This window comes from Lactuca serriola, chromosome 5 (genome assembly GCF_051521515.1).
Source record: "Lactuca serriola cultivar US96UC23 chromosome 5, Lser_US96UC23_V15, whole genome shotgun sequence".
NCBI lineage: Eukaryota > Viridiplantae > Streptophyta > Magnoliopsida > Asterales > Asteraceae > Lactuca > Lactuca serriola.
Genome location: NC_136412.1, coordinates 349,626,969 through 349,645,930, shown reverse-complemented (window position 1 = coordinate 349,645,930; position 18,962 = coordinate 349,626,969).

Genomic DNA, 18,962 nt, shown 5'->3' with positions numbered 1-18,962 from the left:
AGTCTCAATACGCGTTCTCTAGAACAACTAAGCTTATTTACTCTAATTACTAACTAAGATTGGTCAATCCTAGCTCTAACAATTTAATGTTCACTAAATCGTTAGGTAAACAAATTCATGCAGTTAATGGTCACTAAGCTACATATAACATGCAATCAAGCAATTAGAGAAACAAACAATAACATGCTAGGTAATATAAATCAAACACAAGCAATTTTTACTAACTAAACTTAATCCACAAAAATTGAGCTATTCATAAGTTGGAAGCTTCATCTAGCTAAACAAGAGTAGCTAGATTCAGCTGCTCATCATAGCAACTAACAAACCTACACAATTTGAAGTAATAGAAAACATGTTCTTAATTAACTAAAATATAGACCTTTATTCTTTTTGGTGTTGAAAACCTTCTTCCAAAACCTTTCTTTCGCTCCAAATCGTCTTCCTGAAACTCTTTCCTTCAGCCAAAAGGTCCTCTCATTCGTAATGATCAGGAACACTTAAATAGACTCCAAAATCCCGCGCCACGTCGTGGCTATCCAGGCCACGTCGTGCGCTTCAAGTTATCCGTACCGGACAAGGATTCCTCCGAATCGCGATCTTTATCTTCTAGAATTCACTGGCCACGTCGTGGCTGACTTGGCCACGTCGTGATTTAAGTATCTTTTGTGGATTTATTCTTCTCTTGTCTTCCAAGTCTCCCATGTTCTACATATTGTCACTTTTGGTCCCTCTCTTCGAAAATCCTTTTAATTGACTAAAAATAACAATTTAAAGTCATAAGTACCATTATTCTAAACATATTATCAACTTATTAATAAAAATGTACTTAAATATTGCCTAAAAATAGGTATAAATATGGCAATATCAGAGAGCGAGATTATTTTTATTATTTGGAGAATAAATTGAGATAATTGATTTATTAATGTATAACAGAAATAATATATTAATTAGAAACCATATTATTTAATTAATATTTAAGCAGAAATTAATTTGGAATTAATTTTGAGATTAAAGGAATTAATTACAAGTGTAGGGGCTATTTGGAAATTTATTGATAGTTGTGGAATTGGGCGGTAGAACCCTCCTCTATGGATTGGACGAAATCTTCTAGGAAGGCCCTAGCTTTAGCCCTAAGCTACCAACAACTATATAAAGGGTTATACCACTTTGAGATTTCCTCCACTCCAAACCTAAGAAGGATAGCCGAAATTGTCAAGTTTTCTGCTCCTCTCTCTCCTCACTCATCCTCTTGCTTAGTTTGGGTGTAACCCATTAAAGGCATGACATTTGTGGTGATTGCTCTCGAAGCTTCAAGGATAATAAGGATTCAAATTGTTATTACTACATAACAATTAAAGGTATGTTTACTATCTTTTATTATGGTTTTCAAAAATAGTAGATACATCCTAGGGTTTTCCTGTTGATGTTCAATACTTGTATGTTCAATTAGAGAAAACATAGATCCAAGTATATTAGGGTTGCATTCACACATATGGATTGTTTGTTAAGCTCAAAACCCATCAGTGGTATTAGAGACTAGATTTGTTTTCTATTGAATATGATACAATTGGTTGAATTTGATCAATTAGGGTTTATGGAAAATAAACCCTTTTGGACTTAGGGTTTTTCGCAATTTAGGGTTTCCTAACCCTAGATTTCGAAAATTTGGAAAAGTGTTTTAGCTTTTTCCCTTGGCATACAAGATTTTGTTTTTAGGGTTTCCTAACCTTATGATTTTTTGAAATCATGGCAAGGATTTGAAATCCTTGGCTTCCTCCCCAAGATTTGGCAATTTTGGAAATAGGTTTTGGTAGGGATTTCTTAATTTTAGCAACTATCTCATTCTTTGATTAACTAGATAATTGTAAGATTTTATTTGATGCCTTCCATAATTTCGAAAATAGCTAGATATGATAGAGATTTCTTATTTTTGGTAATTATCTTGTTAATTGTTTAACTAGATAATTGCTAGATTTTGTGGATCCCTCCCATATTTTCAAAGATATTTAGGGAGTGAATTATGTTAAATTATGTTGATTAATTTAATGGGTAATCCTAAAATTGATTTATTAAATTAATTAAATGTTTAATAAATAAATAATTATTAAATCATTTGGTTTAATTTTTTAACTTAAATTAAAAGTGTTTTAATTTTTGAAATTTAGTAATTAAACCTAGTATTTTAAAATATATCTTATACTATGTATACAATTAAAAGTTTAATATATATTATATGTATAAGAAACGTCAGTCAAACCGCTGGTACGCCTCATCCACGAAGCCATACTATAATGAGATTTTTAGGAAGACCCCATTTGGGTATCCATTCTTACCCACCGCTCTCTTGTATGATGGAGGGTCGTTAGCCGAATGGGTTTGATAGGACATAATCTCATTAAAAGTATAATGATATAAAGTAACTAAACTATTTTTTAAAATCCCACTCTTAGTTACTTTAGGAAAAGTGTGAATTTGATGCTAATCCATTAAAATTGCACATTGCACTTTATATAAGCCGTTAGTGGAGCATGTTTGGTTAATTGGCACACTAATATGGACTAGTAGAGGGTGGCAATGGGTGTCTCATAAATTAGCATTGATTGATGGAGAATGTGTGGCTAACCTGCAAATTAATTAGATGATAAATGACATCGAGAGTACCAAACTAATTTGTATGGTTATTCACATCTCGTTTGTGATCCTCGACATCCCAGTCACAAAGTGAGAGCATAATCGACATTAAACATGTCATTGAATAGTTAAATGAATCTCAAAGATCTAGGAGTTTCATGAGATTGAAATTGGTAAATGATTTACCTACCTAAAATAGATTTGAGTATGATTACTAAAATCAAGTAATTTGAATTCTCTTTTCTCCTATTATAGAAGTCAAGTTTAGACAACAATGGTCATCCTCGTTCTTTGGGAAGTGGTTTTCCTTTTCCTTCTAAAGATAATCTTCCACATGTTGATCAAGGTGAAAGAATATTCCCTTCTTAAGCAATGGTGGAACTCGAGATCATGCTTCTCCAACTCTTCATCCACCTCCTCCAGTGACTCTCCCTGAGTCATGCTTTCTTCAAGCTGAAAAATACGAAGTTAATCCATCCATATTGGCATGTAAACATCAAGATGGAAAGTCTGTGTCTGCGCATGTTCTAAAAATGAAAGCGTACATTGGCAGATTGGGTATGTTGGGTGACATTTTCCCAAAGGAGCTAGCAGTGACTTGGTTCTGCTTTCGCTTCGTGGCTCATATAGTCAGTTCATTAAAGACTACTATATGACTGACCACAACATGAACATAATTGATCTAACACATATTTTATTGCTGCTGAAGCAGAAATGCTTAAGACACAAGTCAAGCAAAAGTGTTTGAAGGATCTGTCGCCCAAATTTCCATGGACATTAACAATGGTAGTCCGGAAAAGGTTTTTCTTTCCAATGGAATGGGATCGGTCAAGGTCAAACCGTTTGACCATATGGTAAAGATAAATTATAGTTCTGAGATAGTTCCATGTGCAAATCCAAAAAGGTCCACATGTTTCCATTGCCAATTGGAAGGGCATTAGTTGCGAAGCTGCCTTGACTACCTGAAAGATCTTAGAGATGGTAAAGTCAACTTGTATGACTCCACTTCATGTATATCCATTATCTAACTCCATTATTTTAATAAGTTCCTATTCACACATTCTTGATACATGATATGATAATCATATTTTGATGTTTTGCAGGATCTAAGAGAAAGAAGGAAACTTAAGAAGAGTTAAGTTGAATCTGATCGTGAGAAATGGATTTCTGTCGCATGGTTCGATAATCAGATTTTTGAGCTACTGGTTAGGAGTTATGATAGATTAATAGATTGCGTAGGAAATTTCTAGATACATTTCTTTCATATTTTGGCATTGTAAGGAAAAAAATTTCTGCTATTATCAATAAAAGTGAATTGTTGATTTATCAAGTATACTTTGTATTTCTTTGCAATGCCATTTATGAGAGTGTTGGTTACATTTAATTTTGGATTTGATTCTTGTTATATTGTGACAACTCGAAATTTCTGTCTCACACACTTAGCCATTTCAATCAAAGTTAAACATGTTTCGGTGACTTCTGGCACTGTTTGAGGGTTCGTTTAAGCGATTTTAAGCTTGTGTATGACCAAGGTTGAGTTAAGAATGAGTCGGAGTGTTGAATAGTGAAAAAATTAGGCCATACACACCTCTTGGAGGAGTGTATGGCCGCGCACCCACTCCCTTGGCAGCACACTCACTTTTGGGCAACACCTTTACCCCTATATAAAGGGTAGCCCTTTCCTTTCATTCCTTTAGCACCTTGGCAGCACACAACATTATTTCCTCTCAAGTTTCTCCAACTTTGAACCTTCCAAAGATTCAAAAACGTGAGTAATCCATCCCTTAAACTTTTTGTGCATGAAGAACCTCTTGATCTAGGCCTTGAATCATGAAAATCCCATCATGTTCTTCATCTCGTTGAAGGAGTGCAGCCACATACTCATGTGTGCGGCAGCACACACATATGTGTGACCATACACACACACACCATAGGACCACAAACCTATTTATAAGACCCTAAACTTGTACTACAACCAACTATGGACCTTGAAAACACCTTTAAAGTGGCCATACACCTCACTCATGCAATCCTTTGAGGTCCTAACACTTAGTGCAAGTAGTCCCAAGTTCTTAGAATGGTTCTTCATCACATCTAGTGGTGAAATACCATCATTTGACTCCTTTATGTGACATTACATGTTAATTAGGATCAAAGTGTGTTCAAGGCTTCGCTTGAACATCCAACATTTCATGTTGATCCTTCATTCAAATCACCCGAGGTGAGTTCATACCCCTACATTTTCCGTATTTTTAATGTTTTCAGGGGGGGAATACAAGCTAAAAATAAATGTTTTCAAAACCTCATGCAAATTCTCATGCTTTAACCCTTTTGTACTGTGTTGAGCATAAGGGTCGGTTTTCACTAAAATCGCATAGTTTTCCGGATTCGCTATTCACTACGTTACTCATGCAAACTATAATCAATATAGTTTGGGATTTTCTAAACATAACAAGTATAGAAGCTTTTACTACTAAACGTATGCACTAAGAACAAGAATAGTTTACAGTTTGCACCACTACTCTATCACGTTTTTCATAACTGTAATTATCTCTACGAACGATATACATTCGGATTTTCACTACGGTAGAACGCTACTACACTACATGTAAACTAGATTGTACGATACTGTGAGGCGCTACTTCACTACTGTACCCTTAGGTGTACAAGGATAAATCCTATCATAGTGATAAATCCTATCATAGTTTAACCAGAGTCTCCTGGAGGGAGAGCATGAGATTTGTGAATAGGTCTATTCGGGACTGACAATCCCACACCCGAACTGCTAGCTACAGTTGGGCAGGCATGCCCAGGGTGACAAATGTTATTTAACTCGACGCCTGAAGAACGTTGGAAATGTTATGGTATAAATGTTGTAATAAGTCGAAGTGTTAGTTATGTTGTTACGAAGGATCTTTAGTCTTCGTAAGAAAGGTCTTCGGATGTAATGTTATATTTACTAAGGCATTTTAATGAATAGTCTTAATGTCTAGTCCTTAGTATTTTGTTATGCTTTTGTACTCCTATAAATAGGAGTCTGTACGGAGTGAGAACTTAACTTTTCACACTTTTTACAGTAATTCCTTTGTACTCTTTAAAATTGAAAGCATAATATGAGCTGAACAAATATTATATTTACTCTCGTGTTCATCGTTTTTCTTCTTTCTGAATTCTTAATTGAATTGATCTTAAACTCGATTACAAATCTCATCAATTGGTATTAGAGCAGGAATCCTTTCTGTGATCTGATTTTCATACGATCAAAAAGGTTTTTGAATCTACTGTTTGATTCAAAAAGTTTCCATCCTTTCTGAAATTGAAAATTTTTTCTTGATCTCAATCTAGGATTTGATTCTGCAAAAATAGTTGTTAATCGAGTGTTCGTTGTGTAATTATGAATTGAATTATACAATTTGATTTTCAAAATTCTCAAAAGCTTTGTATCATCTTGAAGTTTTTATCCGTACATCAATGGCGTCATTCAATCTGAATTCAATGACATCATTTTCTCATTTGCTTGGATCATCCACAAAAATTCCAATGCTTATTCCAGAATATTATGATCAGCGGGCAGATCGTATGGAAGATTACTTGAACGGATTGGATGAAGAACTATGGAAATGCATCTCAGGAGAAATCAATCAACCTGCACAAGTTCAGCCAATCGGTAAGTCTTTGTTAGGGTATAAATGTTGTAATAAGTCGAAGTGTTAGTTTTGTTGTTACGAAGGATCTCTAGTCTTCGTAAGTAGAGTCTTCGGATGTATTGTTATATTTACTAAGGCATTTTATTGAATAGTCTTGATGTCTAGTCCTTAGTATTTTGTTATACTTTTGTACGCCTATAAATAGGAGACTGTACTGAGTGAGAACTTAACTTTTCACATACTCTTTACAGAGAATTCCTTGTTACTCTGTAAAATCAAAAGCATAATATGAGCTGAACAAATATTATATTTACTCTCGTGTTCATCGTGTTTCTTCTTTCTTAATTCTTACGTGAATAGATCATTAAACTCGATTACAATTCTCATCAATTGGTATCAGAGCAGGAATCCTTTCTGTGATCTGATTTTCATTCGATCAAAAAGGTTTTTGAATCTACTGTATGATTCAAAAAGTTTCCGTCCTTTTTGAACTTGAAAATTTCATCTAGATCTCAATCTAGGATTTGATTCTGCAAAAATATTTGTTAATCGAGTGTTCGTTGTGTAATTCTGAATTGAATTATACAATTTGATTTTCAAAATTCTCAAAAGTTTAGTATCATCTTGAAGTTTTTGTTCGTACAACAATGGCATCATTTAATCTGAATTCGATGACATCATTTTGTCATTTGCTTGGATCATCCACAAAAATTCCAATGCTTATTCCAGAATATTATGATCAGTGGGCAGATCGTATGGAAGATTATTTGAACGGATTGGATGAAGAATTATCGAAATGCATCTCAGGAGAAATCAATCAACCTGCACAAGTTCAGCCAATCGACATGTCTTCAAGCAGTTCAGAAGTTGATAATCAAACCGATCGTTTAAAACGTCTGGAGAAGAAATGCATGAGGGAATTAAGAGGTGCGTTGCCTCCTGTTGTGTACAATTATGTCAGAACATGCAAAACAGCTTAAGAAATCTGGAACAATCTCAAAGACAAATTTCAAGGGTGTGAAAAGACGAAGATCACATCTGTGAAACAATGCCTGGTGGAACTCAAAGATTTCAGACAAAAAGAAAATGAGTCTATTGAAGCATACTATGATAGGTTCAACGAGTTAATCTATCGTTGTAATCGGTATAGTATAATTAGGACATCAATGGAGTACAATTTGGTATTTGTAATGGGACTTCGAAAGGAGTGGAGAAGTGTGAGCATGATGGTGAAAAATCAACAGAGTTTTGATACTTCGACTTTGAATGACTTGTACAATCAATTGAAATCTCATGAAAATGAAGTTAATGAAATAGCTGAAGAAGCTATAGCAAGTCTTGGTGGTCCTTTGGCTCTAGTTTCGAAGGTTTCAGAAAGAGAAAGTGAAAAATTGAAGTTTGATGAAGAAGAAGGTTTTTTGATGAATTCTGATGATGAGGCTGTTGCTTTTTACTCAAACAATAGAGTAAAGAAATTTTTTAAGAAACCTTTTAATCCAAAGAAGTCATCAGATTCGAAGGGTAGTTTTGAAAACAAAAACAAACTAGATGAAAAGAAGAAAGAAATGAAGACAGATTCGAAGAATGAGATGGAGCAAATGAAGATGTTATTGAAAGGTGATACAGGAATTAATTGCCATTATTGCTATGGAGCAAATCATTTGGTAGTATATTGTTTGTTGAGGAAGAAAGAGGAAAAGAAAAATAAAACAAAGGATGAAGCATACTACATTGAGAAACTGGAAGAAGTAAAGAAGAAAGTGAAGAATTTGTCATTGGTGGCTCATGGAGAAAATGAATCAGATGGAACATATCAAATATGGTCTTCGGGTTCAGATGATGAAGAGATGAAAAATCCAACTCATGGAGCCATGTATGCAAAAATGGAAGAGGATTCAGATGATGAAAAGACTGACGAAGTGTGTGGGCAATGCTTCGTTTCGAAGTCTACTGACAAGTCGCCCATGACTACCAAGGTACGTAACATTCTTGAATCTTTTAACATTCCAGTTTCTGCATATAATTCTGAGCTAGTATATTTTGATGAAACTGTTACTTACTTTGATTCAATCATTGTGTCTGCTAGCAATGAAGCGAAAAAGTTAAGTGATCAATTACTAGAGACGAGAAAAATGATGGATTCAAAAGTCACTAGGATTGATTACTTAGAACTGCAAGTTTCAAATATCATGGAGGATAGAGAAAAATTAGCAAAAGAAATAAACCTGTTGTTAGCTCAAAGAAATATTTTTTGTAATTTAGCAAAAAGATTGTATGGAAAGTTAACTGAGTTACGTCATTCATGTGAAATAAGTAAGGAACAACATAGAAAATTACTACCTTTTTTAGCTTATGATAGAGCTATGGTTGATAGTATGTCATATGATTGTGAAAAAGAAATTTTTGATTTTAACAAAGTCCCAGATGATAGGTTTAGATATGGAATTGCAAAAGTCGAAGATTATCTTGATGCTGATGATTTAGTAAAAATTGTAAATAAAACCTTAACCAAATCAGAACAACTTCGAATTTTGAAAAAGACTGAGAATTCTACATCTAATAGTGAAACTAATATTGCTGATATTGAATATAATTCTGATAATATTAGTGAAATTAGTGATTTAGAAGATGTAGATTGTTCACAGTTGTCTGTCATAAATGTTGCAAATTCATTTAAAGGGAAAGAAAAATGTGACGATTTATTAATTAAAATTGAAACTGATAAACCCTCAACTTCGAAAGTTTGTGATATGGAGTTTGTGGAAATACATGAAAGTCAAACTGATGATAGTGACAATGAGGAAGAAAATTCAAATACAAAGTCAAATCAAAGGTCGAAAGAAATTGAAATTCCTCGACTGGTTGTTGATCAAGTCTATTTGGATACACAAGAATTTGAGAAGATTCTTAGTGAAAAAGGTGCTCATTTTCTTGAATCGAATACTGTTGTTTATCCAATCTTCAAATGCACTGATGATATTGTGTTCCCAAATCAAGTCTTCGTAACAACAGGTAATGATGAAAATATAAAACCTGAATTCAAAAAGATGGTTGAGGAAGACAATATGCAAACATCAAATGAAGGATTCTTTTCAAATCAAAGTACAGTTGAAAATAATCTTATAAAGAATACATATAAATTTCAACATCATAAACCAAAAAGAGTATGGATTGAAAAGTCAAAAGTTGAAAAGAAGGAAGTTGTCCCAACTGCAAATGTGGTCACAAAGCAAGAAGGTGTTAAAACTGATGTTAAAACAATTAACAAAGCAATAAAATTAAATTCAAAAGAATTTAAAGCTCAAGTTGAAAATTTTTCAAAGGACAATAATATTTCGAAATGTCAAGCGAGAAAAACAATTTTTTGGCAAACTGTTCAGCCATCAAAATTGAGATCAACAAATTTTTCAAAAAGAAGAAAAGTTTTTAAAGAAAAATCAAAGTCTCAAATTTTTGAAAAGAAAAGTGCTTCGTTTTCAAATAAAAATTCAAAAGTTTCAAATGAAATAATATCTACAATACCAAGAAATTTTTTTCAGAAAAAGGTTGGAAATGAAACTTCAAAGTTTCAAAACAAGACATCTTATCATGAATCATATCTTTCAAAACCAAAAGTTGATTATGTTCCAAATTCAGCATAATGTTATAATCCTTTGAAGAAACAAGCTGACAAAGTATCATATGCAAAGGGAATAACAACAAAGAGAAATATTGATCATTGGTTGGAAGGAAAAGGAAAGATATACCAATCAAGTAAGTTTTCGAAAGAACAGATACATGAGGCGTATGACAAATATGCTAATCCTTCAACGAATGGTAGTTCATCATCCAAAGAGTCAAATATATCAGTTAAAGTTTGGCAGCCAGTCACAAGAGCAAAAAGTGAAAAATCACAAACTCAAGATGCGAAGGGTGAAATTAGTGAAAATTTGAAAATAATAAAAACCCATTTATCTGACCCTTCGAATGAAAATGTTAGATTTATTGACAGTTTCAAAACCAAAGTATATGATTGGGTTAATGGTTGTACTTTACAATTGAATCATAAACCTAATATGAATGGACCCAACAAAGCTTGGGTACCTAAATTTTTCCAATGATTGCAGGTACTTTGTGACGAGCAATATGATAACAAGTGGTACATTGATAGCGGTTGCTCACGTCACATGATTGGGAAGAAGGAAAACTTGCGTGATTTTCGAAGCCTAGAAAATGGAGGAGTGGTTAAGTTTGGTAATAATCACAAATGCAAAGTCAAGGGTTATGGGAAGATAACGAATGGAAATTTCACTATCAACAGAGTTGCATTTGTTGAAGGTTTACAACACAACTTGATAAGTGTTTCACAACTTGTTGTGGGCACTGGAAATCAAGTTCTTTTTAATGAAGAAGGAAGTGTCATTTCGAATGTCCAGACTAAGGAAGTTTTACTTAAGTCAAAAAGAAAAGGAGATTGTCACATCTTAATTTTCGAAACATCAACAAACTTGTCATACAAGATTTGGTAAGAGGTTTACCCATTCTTAAATATGAGTATGACAGTTTGTGTGTAGCTTGTGAAGTAGGAAAACAACACAAACAAGGTCATCCTATCACAATAGATTCGAAGATTGTTGAACCCCTTGAACTCTTGCATATAGATTTATGTGGTCCTTCAACAGTTGCTACTCTTAACAAGAAAAGGTACATTTTGGTAATAGTAGATGATTTTTCAAGATTCACGTGGGTTTATTTTCTCAGGTTAAAATCCGAAGTTCCACAAATGATGATTGATTTTATCAAAAAGATGGAAGTTTCATTGAAGAAGACAGTTCGAAAAATTAAAAGTGATCATGGAACTGAATTCAAAAATCATGTCTTCGATACATTTCTGGTGGAAAAAGGAATTTCGCATAATTTTTCATCTCCTTATACACCACAACAAAATGGTGTAGTTGAGAGAAGAAATCGATCATTATGTGAAGCTGCAAGAACAATGTTGGCTTATTTGAATTTACCTTAATATCTTTGGGCTGAAGCTGTTTCAACTGCTTGTTTTACTCAAAATCGATCATTCATTCATAGACGGTTTAATGTTACTCCTTATGAAATCATCAATAATCGAAAACCTAATGTCAAATTTTTCCATGTTTTTGGATGCAGGTGTTTCATAATGAATCTTAAGGATAATCTTTCGAAGTTTCAAACAAAAGCAGATGAAGGAATTTTCTTGGGATATTCACACAATTCAGTTGCTTATAGAGTGTTAAATAAGCGAACTTGTAACGTGGAAGAAACTTTTAATTTGACATTTGATGATCAATACATTAAAAAGTCTAGTCATAAATTTGTGAATTATCCTATTTTACAAAATTCTTCAAATATAGATGATTCAATTGAAATGGATGATGTTGATTATGATTTGATTTTCGGTATTTCAGAACAAGCAATTGATGCAGAAAGAAATGCAACTGAAAATCAAACATCAGAAAATTCGAAGTATAACAATGATTCAACTTCGAATTTGAATCAAAACCCAAATGAACATGCTGATGATCCAGTGGAGGGGGAGCACTTGGATTCAAATACTTTTGTTGAGGGGGAGCGTTATAGTGAAAGAGATAACATGTCAACAAATGTTAGTGTCGAAGAAGAGCAAATTCTTGAAGAAGAACCGATCAATGAACCAGAGCAAAATATCGAAATGGAGTCAATCATCGAGGGGGAGCCCATACTAGAGAATGATACAATTCTTGAAGAAGAACATTTTGATGATGCTTATGATTCAATTTCCATAAATGGATCAGAAACAAATGTTATGTTCGAAGATGCACTTTTGGATTTTGATCCTAATTTTCCACCATTGGATAAATGGACAAGAAATCATCCCAAAGATCAAATTCTTGGTGATCCACAAGCAGGAATAATGACAAGAGCACAACTTCATGCACGAAATAAGGTACTGAACAATCATCAAGAGTTCTGCATGTTTAATGTTTTTATTTCCAAAACCGAACCAAAGACAATTAAGGTTGCAATGGAACACTCTGATTGGGTTGTTGCTATGCAAGCGGAATTGTCTGAATTCGAAAGAAATAAGGTTTGGAGATTAATTCCAAAACCTAATGATGTGTTAGTTGTTGGACTAAAATGGATTTATAAAAACAAAACTGACAAAGATGGAAACATTATTCGAAATAAGGCTAGACTTGTTGTTAAAGGATATTCTCAACAAGAAGGAATTGATTACGAAGAAACATTTGCCCCTGTCGCAACACTCGAGGCTGTTCGTATTTTTCTGGCTTTTACAGCTCATAAAGATTTTGATGTCTATCAAATGGATGTCAAATGTGCATTTTTAAATGGAGAACTCGAAGAAACAGTATATGTTGAACAACCTCCAAGTTTTATAAACTCAGAGCATCCTGATCATGTTCATATTTTAGATAAAGCTGTATATGGGTTAAAACAAGCACCAAGAGCATGGTATGCAACTCTAACATCATTTTTGAAACAATCTAAATTTAAACAAGGCTCAGTTGATCCTACTTTATTTTGAAAGAAAATTGGAAATCATCTGATGCTTGTTCAAATTTATGTTGATGATATAATTTTTGGCTCAACTGACCCTGCTTTATCTAAAGAATTCAAAAATCTGATGAAAAGCAAATTTGAAATGAGTATGATGGGTAAAATTAATAACTTTTTGGGTTTGAATATTCGTCAAAACAGGGAAGGCATCTTTATTAATCAAGAGAGATATACGAAGAATTTGTTGGAAAAGTTTGGCATGACGAATAGCACAAGGTTACGAATACCAATGGCAACGGGCATAAAGCTAACTCCTTCGTTAGATAAATCTGCTATTGATATTACTTTGTATCGAAGCATGATTGGGTCTTTATTGTATTTAACTGCAAGTAGACCTGATATTATGTATTCTGTTTGTAATTGTGCAAGGTATCAATCAAATCCACGTGAATCACATCTCACAGCAGTAAAGAATATTTTCCGATATTTGAAAGGCACTAGTTCGTTAAGATTGTGGTATCCTTCGAAAACATGGTTCTTTGTACAAGCTTATTCGGATGCGGATCTTGGAGGATGCAGTCTTGATCGTAAAAGCACAACTGGTGGGTGTCAATTGCTAGATGGAAAGCTGGTCAGCTGGCAATCGAAGAAGCAAACATGTGTGTCAATATCAACCGCTGAAGCTGAATATGTTGCTTCAGCTGCGAGTACATCACAAATAATATGGATTCAAAGTCAATTAAGAGATTATGCAATTAATATGAAAAAGATTCCTTTATATTGTGATTCACAAAGTGCAATAAGAATTTGTCATAATCCTGTGCAGCATTCGAAGACCAAGCACATTGCTCTTCGATATCATTTCATCAAAGATCATGTTGAAGAAGGAAATATTGAACTTCATTTTGTAAAAACAACGGAACAATTAGCTGATATTTTTACAAAGGCTTTGGATGAAAAATCGTTTCTTCGGATCTTAGATGGATTGGGAATGATAGATGGAAATTCTCTTCAAACTAATAAAAGGGAAGAGTGATGGGTCTGAATCATTTGGCGTACGGATGAACAGGATGATTCAGTGTTCAGAGGTTACTATTCATGGTCAACGCTTCGAACGCTTCGCATTCGGAAGTTTTGAAGTAGATAATTAGAGGTTACTGTTCAAGTCAACGGTTCGAATGCTTCGTATTTGTACACATTTCAACTAAGGTTAGCTTTTTAGTTTGTTAAACTTTTTTATGAAAAACTTGAAAAATCAAAAATATTTTCTTTTATTGAAAAATTAGAAATCCAAAAAGATTTTGGTTTAGTTTGACTTTATTTTTTTTGAAAAATTACAAAAATACCAAAAATATTTTTCATTTTTTTTAGTTTTAACATGTGTATTGTGAGTTTTGTCAAGTTTCAAATACGAAGGATTCATGCGTTTGGATGAAAGGTATGATCTCTATACATTTTGGATTAGTTAGGATGTCCCTAGAAGCATGTTGCTGCATGTTGTCTCAAGCCTCGAATGATTCTATGTGTGAGAGATGAAAGCCTTGATGAAATTATCTCATGAAAATTTCTACCCAACAAGGCTTGTATTTGCATAAATCAACAAGAGCTACCTTACTCTTCTCAAATGAGTTAAGAGTTTTCTGTTTTGTCCAAATATAACAGAGGTACCCTTCGATTCTTAACCAATCTTTTTAAACCAAACAATTCTTACATTCCAAATATTCGAAGATTTGTCCTTGAGGTATTTGATCAAACCAATCAAAACCTAGACAAATCACAAATCTGTGTTTATGATCTAATATCATGAGTCTGTGATAGTAGTGAAACCCAAAATACCATAAACCTTATGGAATTGACGGGGAACCATGTTCCAGATCTTACGAAACATTTGTTTCAGTACCTTTTATACTCCAAATCATATTCATTTCTTTTGAGTGATCTTAATCAAACATTCGAAAACTACGATGTTTGTTCCCAAAAAGATCCAGCATAAATGTTTTTTTTATGAATATGATTTCCGTGTGAGTATATTTTTAAAATACTAGTTACTTTGAATATCATTCGCAACCAAGTTGTCACTGACTACACTGGTCATACAACTAATTTTGTTTACAATTCCTCACCTTATTTTAAGGTTTATATGTAACGAAATTTTCAAAGCCACCCATTTGTCATATAAAAGAAACCCTTGGAAACTTCTCTACAAGTTATCGATTGTAATTCACGGGAAACCAAACAAGCTGTTAATTATCTCTCTTGATAATTTTCGAAGATATCTTTGTCTGGGATAAAATTGTTTTTGTGTCACAAAGAAATTGTTGACATCACAAGTTTTCAAAAGTTTTTTTTATTTTGTTTCTCATCTAATTTCTTTTGGAACACAGCACACACGAAATCCTTGAGGTTTGAGTAACACCAACTTAAACTGACGATTTCGAAATTCTGGCAAATGACTTCGCTTTTTAAACCCCAATGTGAAAGAGCCTGACCTCAATTCCGAAGGCATCCGACGGTTACAATTCTTTTGGGGAATACCAAACAGTCCTATCTCTTGATGACGCATGGTGTATGATAAGCGTGTAAGGCGTGTTGACAGTTACGATTGTTACTTTTTGATGAGTACATTCTGGATTTCAAGGTGCCATGTCAGCAAGCATTTATTGTATCCCGCTTCAAATTCAAAATTCTAGGGTTACATATAAAAGGGCAAATCAAAACTCAAGAACATTATACGCGATCCAACTCTCAGAAACACAAAATTCTCTGTACAATTCATCTTCTTCATAAGTTCTTTTCTCAAAATCATCTTCAATAGCGACTACTTCATCACCAACAACAGACGAGATCATCAGTGTTCCGATTCTGAAGATCCAGGGTTCCAACTATCAAGTCGAATCGGATTTGTCAAAATATCTGGAAGAACTACACATGCTTGTGGTTGCTTTACAAAATTCTGTTCTGTCTAAAGCAATGTTTGACTCTTTTGCTGCTCCGATGTCCTGGTTGTCAAAAGCAGGTTCTACGACATCATACAACAAGGAGACTGGATGTGTTGAATTCACAATGGTCATAGATACAAGAATTAGGGTCTCAAAGAGGTTGTTTTGCAAGATTTTGGGAATTCCGAATTCTGGCCCGTATGATGAACTTACTTCTTCACAAGTGGTGTATATGTTCAATGAGATGGGTCACCAACCTCCATTGACACGTATTAGTGACTTCAAGAAGTCGGGGTTACCAACAATTTGGAACTTTTTGTTTGGCATCTTTCTTATATGTCTTACTGGAAGAAATGTGGGGTAGGATAAAGGAAGGATGGAGGTCTATGCAATGGTAGCTGGGCTATACTACGATTTACAAGTTGATTACTCAGAGCAGTTATGGACAGAGTTCATAATAAGTATTTCGAAGACCAGTGCTAAGCAGGGGATTCCGTGTGCAAGATATTGGAGTCTGATAGTCCAATATGTCTATCAGAAGGAGAAGATCGAAGTTCCTGATTACGAAGAGAAAGCTGTTTTCCACATGTACGGGAGTCCGAAGGAGGTACATGATGATCCGGCTATCTTTACCACAGTTGCTCGCATTCCCGATGCAATGCTAAAGAAGGTGGATCCCACGAATAATGTGTTGGTGTCATACTTACAATCCATTGACACAACCGTTGTGACTGGAATATTACAACAAGAAGAGAAGAAGAAGTTGAAGAAGTCAAAGAAGACAGAGGGTGCCTCTTCGGAAAAAGGGGTGAAAGCAGAACAAAAGAATCAGGAGCTAATCGTTACATCTCGAACTGTCGAAGAGGTGTCTCCTGTTTTAACCTCAGTGGCTGATACACCTGTTATTGGAGCCTCTCCATCTAAAGAAACGATTCCTTCGAAGACGGGGGTTTTTCGAAGAATAAAAATCAAGCGAAAATCTCAGTTGGTGAAGAAAATACAGGTTACTCATCAAGGGGTTACCGTTCGAGAAATTCCAGCTCCGGTGTCTCCATCTTCTAAAAAGCGAAGGGCTGAAGATATGGCGAAATTTTTGAAGAAAACCCAACGAATCGAAGAAGTGGATCAAGTTCCTGAGACTCCCGAAGATGAAATTCCAAAAGAAGTAGAATTTCTTAAGTCTACTGAGATTTCGAAGCCTGCTGACGTAAAGATCCTTGAACCAACGTCTTTACCACAGGTTACTTCAACAACTGATTCTCCAACATTCCAATCTATAATGGATCAACCTTTCACCACCATATTCTCTACACAATCAACCGATCCACCAAATCCATCATCACCTGTTGCTGAAACAATGGCTCTTGATGAGGAAACTGACAACGAAGCGTTTGGAGGAACATTCGAAGCTCCTTCATTTGATAAAGCTGAAGAAGATTTTCCTGACCATATGCTGATGACGATGAAGCAGTTCAAGATATTGAATTCAAAATTGAATTCTATCTTGCAATCTCAAGCAGATGTGGGAAGTGCTTGAATTAATATCATGGAAGTCGATTCTGTTATGAAGGAAATGGAAAGCAGGGTGATTTCGAAGGCATCAGGGTTACTACGTGATTCTGAAAGCCGCATTCTTGAGAAGACTGATCAGACTGATAGTTCTATAGAGAATAGAATCAATTCTCTGAGATCTGATTTTCTGAAGGAGGTGAAGGATTTAAAGACGGTTACGAAGGAGCGTCATGTGCTCTTCGTATAGGAAGTTAAGAAGGTTCGAGAAGACGTTAATATGCAGATTCGTGAACTTCGTGAAGAAATGACGAAGGAAGTTCAGCATATTCAACAGGGGTATGAATCAGCAAATCAGAAGATCGATATCATTTGTGATGCGGTTGTTCAGTGTGTTAAGATGTTCGAACAACTAAATCCACAAATGATCTCTCTTTCAACCACAGAAGAACAACATTTTGGAAAGTTGATGAAGCTGCTGAATGAACTCAAAGAAATATCTTCGAAATCATCTTCTCCGATTATCTCTCAAGAATTTCTTTCTCAGAAATTCATTCATTTCGAAGCCATCCTACAAAAACACCTTACTCCATTACTTAGACTTTCAAGCCTTTTGCCGAATGTATCAGATGCCCCACCTGCTGTCACAGGGGTGCAATGGGGAGAAAAGGTTGGTCAAGCAAAGGCTGGGGAACATGAGAAGATATCTGAAGATTCGAAGGTGGTAGGAAAAGTTTATCCTTCGAAAGTTGTGGTTTAACCAACAATAGTTTCAGCTGCTCCAGTCATTTCGACTGTGACTACAACTGTTCCAATTTCAAGACCTATTACAAAAGGTATTGTAATTGAGAATGTTATTTCTTCAAATGTATCTTCGTCAAAGAATGCAGCTCCTTCGAATGTTAAAGATAAAGGAAAAGGAGTCTAGGTTGAGAAGATTAACAAAGAGATAAAAGCTGAGGTGGCAGCTGAAGTTGAAAGAATGAGGCATGTTAAAAGTATTATGCGTCAGAGAGCTCTTGAAGGATCGAATGTTGATAAGGGAGATCCTTCGAAAGTATAAAATTACGAAACTATTGAATCAAGGGTGATGTCCGATCATATGTACTCGTTTGAAAAGATTCCAAAGAAGAGTTTTGTGGTGAAAAATACTGATTATGGCCAACTTGATTTTCCAATCAACGAGATGATGTTCGTTATGCCACAGTTCAAAGCAGAAACAAAGTCTATGGATGTCGAAGAGGGAAAGAAGATGAAAATTCGATTTCATGCAGTGTTAGCAAAGGCTCAAGAAGAAATTTGGTTCTTGGAAAAGATTAAGAAGGTGATATCCATAAAGAGGGATGTTATTTTCGAAGGGAAGTTTCAGAATTTGAAATATGTTGTAACAAGAGCAAGTGGAAAGATACAAGAGTTCATTGTGGCGGACTTTCCATTGATGAACACTTACGATCTCATCAATGTTGCTCTGATACTTAAAGACAAGTCCTTTTCTTTCCTCCAAGAAACAGAACCAGATGTCTTCAGTCTTGGGTGTAGGCACATAAAAATTTTCTTGGAGAATTATTTCGAGTGCTTAGCTCAAACCGATGTCGAACTTGCTATTGTTAAAGGCTTCGACATTACAGCACCAATGGCTCCTACGAAGAAGCAAGTTGAGTTGAAAAAGTACGAAGACGGTGAAATATGTTTAAAGCCATTGGGGATTGTCTTTGTTGGAAAAGAT